The following is a 7094-nucleotide window of genomic DNA, read 5'->3' as shown; positions in this document are numbered from 1 at the left end:
TCAGGGAAATTAATGTATCCCCTGGGAAAATCCACAGCTCTTCTGTTTACAGCCCTGGGGGCTTTTACTGCTATTACTTCACCAGGACAGATCTACGCCCTTCTCTTTCTCTCCTCCCTCACTTCTCTTCACTTGCACTTCTATTTTCTTTCTCCAGATCTGGTGGAATTGGATTAGTGTCCCTGTAACAGATTCTAATGTAAATGATTAGAAGCCATTTTCCAAAAAAGAGACACAAACACACACATAGAGCGCAAACTGACTGTTGCCTACCCCCAGTCTCTCTCTATCTTTTTCATATTCTCTTTGTCAGCTAGGGTAATGACCCATTTGTCAATGCTTTAATCATATTTAGAAAATGGATTGGTTGTTGTTCACTGCTAATGGCTCGGTGTGTTTGTGTTTTCAGTGCCTGTATACACGGCAGATGTCGTATTTCCCCACTTGGTGTCTCAGTTGCACACAGGTGCGTGTGCATGTGTGACACTACGTGTAATTGTGTTTTTCAACATGCATGCATTACCGTGCATACGCATTATTGCCAGAAAGTGAGAGAGTGAAAGATATTTTATGACAGTGAGCTGATTTATCGTAATAAATGAATGCGATGAGTACAATTTAACCGGTCAGCTGTTGACACTCCGCACATAGACTGGCTGGCTGATTGTCCTCCATAATGAAATTGGGGAAATCATTTCGCTGTTCATCTCTCCATCACACATAACATTGGATCATATTTTAATAAAACGCTCGGGGTTGTTGCACCTCAATCATTCCAATCTGTCATTGTAAACACAGCAGTAATTGGTCTGAGGTGTACTTGTAACTGATTGACCCAATGAAGAACCATACTATTCATGGGGAACAACATTTGGGTCGATATGGATCTGCGTGGTATTCCACACATAATTTGTAGAAGCACAGAGAACTGGTGGATACAACACATTAGTGTCATATATTAAACATCATATTTACAAGTGTTTACACCATTTACCAGTAAAAGATACCCCCCACTTCTATGATGTTCTTCCCTGCGCCTGAGATAGCAGCATGTCGAGTGATGAAACAACTTAATTAGCTGCAGCTGTAAACAGAGATTTGGATGTAAGAGGAAAGGAATGGATCGAATGAGAAATGACGAGCAGTAAGACAAGTAAAAGAAGAAAAGGGAGCAAGTTGAAAATTTCATTTCAGAAGGTAAGTAAAAATGAAGACTGGAAAAAGGGGTAGAGAGATTTTTAAATCAATGTATTGCGGTGAAGAGCACTGGAAAATGAAGGGAGGATAAAGGCCTGTAGAGACAGATGCAGACAAATGCAAATTAGCGTGCAGGAGAGGGAGAGGGTGAAGGCAATGAAAGGAGGGAGGGAACGAGAGATGGATGAATTATGGAAAGACTGTGGGGAACTCTATAATGATACATGACTCTATCAGAGTTACTTCAATGAGAAAGAAAGTGTCTGCTCCCTCGATGACAGAGGTGGGAACAGAGTGAGAAACAATAGAGAGCAGTTGACATGCATGTAATGGAAGGTTAGAGTGATTAACCAAAATTAATTAATTGAATAATTTAAGCAGAAAAATACATTGCACTGAGACGTAAGAGGAAGAGATCGCAGTTGAATTCCTCTTAATGACAGTAAACAACAGGCTGCATATTTCATGCATATATATTTAATTGAGCCACCAGCTAATTGATGTTGTGTTTTAATTGGTTTATGCAGAACTCACCTTCGACGAGCGCATGATTACTTAGGTCTCGAATGATTTTGTTCTGAGCTCATTTTGGAAACATTTTTAAAATTTTCCAAGTTCCCTTACTCCTCAAACTCATACATTTAATATTGGTATGAAAAATACCCTGCCTCATTATCCAAAGCCTTGATATGGATAAATCAAAGATATGGATAAATCATCAAAGTTTGCAAACACACACACACACATACACTCATCAGGTATTCCACCCTGGGCAAAAAATGCCACAGGAGGTTCATATATGCTGCTGTTTTTAATTGAAAACGAAGGAATATAGCTCTCCGGCCTTCATAAGCAATGAGATGAGTCAGTTGTGATATGATGTACACACACACACACACACACACACACATACTCACACATGCACAGACAGTGCTAATGTATGCATCCAGCTGCCCATGGCTGCTTGTATCAAATTCCAAATCCTGGTGCTGGCACACAAGACTGTAAAGGGATCTGTAGCCCCTTCCCTCCAGGCAACTATCCAGCACAACATGCCAGCCAGTGTATTGTGTTCTGCCACTACAGACCTCTTTGCTCTCCTTTCCCTGTGCTTGTCTGGTCAGCTCATCACACAGTATCAACTATTTTCTCTCCTGGCTTTCTAAAGGTGCAGTGACCTTCCAAACAAGTCAAACTAGCTGCAGGTGTAGTTGTCCAAATAATTGGTGTACTCTTTCCTCTACTCACTGTAATTGTTGTTAAATTATACTCCTGACATCTTCTCTATTTTTCCCTAGAATTTTACTCTTAAGTGATTGATATGGGCACAAATATCTGGGCCTTTCCTGTCCTATAAATTAAATCTCAATATTATGCTGTTGCATTTACTGAGACTGGAAGAGTGTATCACCTAAATGCATAAAATGGTCAAACAAGGAGCAGGCAAAAGTGGCTTTGCAGATATGGTGTGTGTTCTAAGTTGTAAGCAAAGGAGACACGGACTACACTCTTAGAACTCCTATGAAATCTTTTTATTTAAAGTTCTATAGATCAGCATTTCAACATATCTTACTTTGTTCAGGAGGTTTGAGCTGTTATAATAAATTAACTGAGACCAGCAAATATCCATCTGTTTAAATTAAATGTGTTTGTTTTTAGCAGGAACACTAAAAATATCATTGATGGTATTACAGCTCATGCAAAAGATCTCAACCAATGAGAGAACAACATGAACATCAGCCAGTTGAGTACACCTTCTCGTTAATCCAACATTCAGAACAACTCTACAACATTAATATAAAACATTAAGGACAGAGTGACATTGTCTGTATAGTAATGTCTATCAAGATGGCTAAAGTCAGATCAGCTATAACCATCTTAGCAGGCTGGAAATATATTTGGTAGCTAACCAGCAATGTTGTAGTCACTTCTGGTCAGAGTGACCTGGTACAGTAAGCTGGTCACTCTGAAGACACCTCAGAACCTCTTCTTGGGCTGCAGCTATGTTTAATGATGAAAATAGTGAAACACTGTTTGATATGTTATGTCATGCATTGCCAAATCATCTTAACAAGAGACATTATTTATGCTAGCCCGTTGAGTCAGTTTTCTCTTTCTGTGACCTAGTTGGTATTTCTGTATTGTGGGACCCTGCAGAGTTCAAAGTTATGACAGGACGCAGATCCTTTGTTGTGGTGGAAATGTGCCTCTACCTGCAAAGAAAACAGAAGAAGTCGCTTTATAATCACATACACTGCTGTGCTTAGCAGAGCCCTGTCCACAGAAGTTTAGTTAACCTCTCGGTCACAATATTCTGGTTATTATTTTAACTATTGTAGAAATTTAATTCTTGGTGTTTCAGAGTTTACGACAAGTTTCACAATGGTAAAAACTGGAAAACTAGAACATTATGTAAGGGAGCCATCTTACAGGGTGCATGGCCAGTTAACAGTGATCTTTTGTGCCTTTTTATGTCTTACAGAAAGCCTCATCTTGTGATGCAGCAGTGAAAAGTTTTCTGACTTAGAGTTAGATGTTTGTCTAAAAATGTATAAATGCTAAAATGAAAATGTTTTTTTAACTTTCAACTATTTACCATCAGACATGTTTTTATACTGAAATAAAAAGTTTTGCTTCACAGGCCCCTCAGTGGTTCATGTATTGGACTCAGTGTGAGTCGTGACAGCAAAATGAACACCAGAAATGGCGGAGCATAAAATCATATAATGTAACAAGGTCTTAAGTTCTTAAATAACTTTTCACCATTTTTGTATTATTAGTTAATACTAACTTGTAGACAGAAATTCCGAAGATTTCTTGTCATCAGAAGGTTTTTAGCAGTGATCCATCAAACTAACTGACTACATATTATGACTGTTGCTTTTCTGATAATTTAAGAACTTATTGTATTTTAAGAATTTAATGTAAGAACAACATCATTATCCGCTATTAAAGATTCTGGTGTCTCTCACTGCCATAGATCGGGTAATCTGATGAGCTAGACATCTTCTACCAGTTGATCAGATGGCAGCAGACACACACACGTTGGCTCCTTGTAGCTCACTCTGAACACAACAGAAAAAAGCTTTAGTGATCAGTTCACTGAAGGTATCAGGTTCTAAATATGTGCAGCTATAGGCAAATCTACAGTATCCTATCACAGTAGGTATAAAGAGGTGGTTTTATTATCAGCCTAGAAAGAAAAATACATGCAGGTTGTAGTTTATCTCTCTCACTAACATACAGACATGTACAACCTGTTCATTTCCAGCAGGCTCCAATGTTACAGTAACACACATACACATTCTTGTTTACAGAGACAGGCTAGACACAAATGCTAGCTAACTCCTAACAGTAAAATACAGATGAGACAGACACACATTCATTGTAATAATATTAGCAATAAACATAATTTGATAGCCTCCCAGCACCATAATGTTATGGCCCACTGAGGTACTGACGAGATGCCAGTCTGTTCTATCAGACTTGTCCACTAATGTTAGGCAAATTCAAGGTGGGAGCAAAGTGAATAAACACCAATAGAAAGTCTATTTCTCATCCAGTGGAAACGTGAGGGAGTTAAATGACCACTGATGGAAACAATATTTGATTTAAAAGCATATGCAATTATGTAATCTGAGAAGTTATAGGGCAATACTTCCCTATTTTAAATCACACCCATATTTATAATGCTAGCTATTAAACAAACCGTTAATACCTTGTCCCTATTCATGTGGGTTAACGTTATGTCCTCTTTTGGGGCTTCTCTCGACAGTAGAAAGTTTTGAGATCCTCCTCTATGGCACGTCTTTCTAGAATAAACATTATAACGTTAATGGCCGGTCACCGGGACCAGCAATGTTTTCTTTAGACCTTGGTCTAATGATAGATCAGGAAGAATATAACATTAGCATAGTTAAGAATCACTTAGCTAGCTTTTTAGTCTAAGGAGCGTTAAAGCTAATGATACAGACACGAATGTTAGCTAATGCTAATAACTAACTAGCTTACATTAGTAAGCTAGTTAGCTTTGCTCAGTAAGCTCACAAAAGTTGCTAATAAAATTAACAGACTTTGAAAAGGGTAACGTTAGTGTTAATAGTAAAGTTACTAAAGCTGTAACGGTAATAGTATTGAAGAACTTACCATAAATTTCTTCTGTAACGTTACGAATGATAATACTTTGAAAGTGGCTCCAGGCGACTGTTAACACCGGTTCGCTCTCTTCTTCTTCTCCCTTGGGTTTCGACCGAAAGTACTTTTTTCCATTCAAAACATTCTTGAGAGAACGCAAAAGTTTTGCAAGTGAACACAAAAATTTTTCAGGGGAAGGCAAACGTTTCTCAGGAGAACACAAAATAATTTTATTTCTATTTTTTTCATCTATTTTTTTTTTCTCCCCCATGTCCCTTAGGGGCTCCGTAAAATCCAGTACAAGACTCAAAGAGGAAATTCCAGTTCATGAATGTGATAATGCGAAATAATTGCCTAAGGGGATGTACAGGAACAGTTAATGTAAATAATTTAAAGAATTTTAAACTGCGGTAAAGTAATTGATGCACAATTTGATTCTGTGGTATATTTCCCACTATAACAAGCATTCAGAGTACAATACGCAGTGATTAGTCCTCAGTTTATGTACAAGTTTACTAAACGTGCTTGAGCCCTGACTTACCAGTGGATTGGAAAACTTTCAGATTTGGGAGCATGGCAGCCTCCGACAAACAATAAACTGATTCAACACCTTCTTTAACTTCAATGAACTGTAGTTTGTGACGGCAAAAATTCCACCTGATGCTTTAAAAAATGGTGGTATGACTGGGAAACAGATTTGCACGTTCGTAGTGTGCAGGTAAATCAGTGAGAGAGAAGAGAGAGAGCAGAGGTGGGCCACAACACTTGCTGCAACTCAGAGTCACATATGCCAGTTATCCAAATGATTGACTGAACATAAGTGTGTGGGTAGCAAGCTTACTGTAAGTGAAAGTGACATTATTAACAGCCTGTTAGCTTGATGGAGGCACAGAGATTATGTTAAGTACCATAATAACACATCATTAATTGATTGTTACCTTTATAAGAATAATTGAGTGGTTGCAGTGTCAACACTGCTACCAACAAAACATTAATCTCATATTGTTTTTTTTTTTTCTAAAAGTAAATGTGTAGAAATGTACCAGAGAGAGCTGCAAGGATTAGTCCAATAATAGATTAGTCAATCAACAGAAAATTAATCAATCAGTCTTTTTAGTCACTTTTCAAGCAATAATGCCAAACATTTACTATTCCCAGCATCTCAAATATGAGGATTTTTCTCTCTCATTAATGATAGCAAACTGAGTATCTTTGGGTTTTGAATATTTGAACACATCTCACTGGGCTGTGGGAAACAAGTATTTTCCACTCTTTTCTGACCTTTTATAGACCAAACTATTGATCTTTAATTTGACAAAGTGATCATTTTCCAAAGGTTCTGGCTGTGTCTGTAATCACTCTCTATTTGCTACAATATATAGTACACTACATTTACCCTCTGCAAGTGTGAAACTCTTGCTAACAATCCCACAGAGCTTGTGAACCTTCACTTGCCGAAGCTGGGAAAATGAAACCAGCTTTAATGATAGTCTGTAACATTAGTTATAGTAAACAAGCTTTGTCTGAAGTAGACCATTTTAAACAAATCTAACTAATGCTAACCTAAGCAAACCTGATAATCTGCTAATGCTTTTTGAGAGGATTTTCCAAAAACACATTTAAAAGATATACAGTACCAGTCAAAAGTTTAGACACACTTTCTCATTCAAAAAACTTTTGACTGGTACCGTATGTAGAAAATTGAAATGAAATTGGTAGGTAAGGGTTAGATGAGCTTGTTTTTCATATTAGTAGTTTAATCT

General features: G+C 37.6%; 1 long non-coding RNA gene across 1 annotated transcript; it reads right to left on the bottom strand.

Annotated features, from left to right (window-relative positions):
- Positions 1-2705: 2705 nt before the first annotated feature.
- On the bottom strand, positions 2706-5625 carry LOC122997667. The gene is made up of 4 exons (XR_006407249.1): positions 5344-5625; positions 4916-5009; positions 4170-4262; positions 2706-3410 (listed from the first exon to the last, which is right to left on the bottom strand). It is a non-coding gene; the product is annotated as an uncharacterized LOC122997667 (long non-coding RNA).
- Positions 5626-7094: the final 1469 nt, after the last annotated feature.

This window comes from Thunnus albacares, chromosome 2, assembly GCF_914725855.1.
Source record: "Thunnus albacares chromosome 2, fThuAlb1.1, whole genome shotgun sequence".
NCBI classification, from domain to species: domain Eukaryota; kingdom Metazoa; phylum Chordata; class Actinopteri; order Scombriformes; family Scombridae; genus Thunnus; species Thunnus albacares.
The sequence above is the reverse complement of the archived record's forward strand: the minus strand, read 5'-3'. Positions and strand labels throughout refer to the sequence as shown.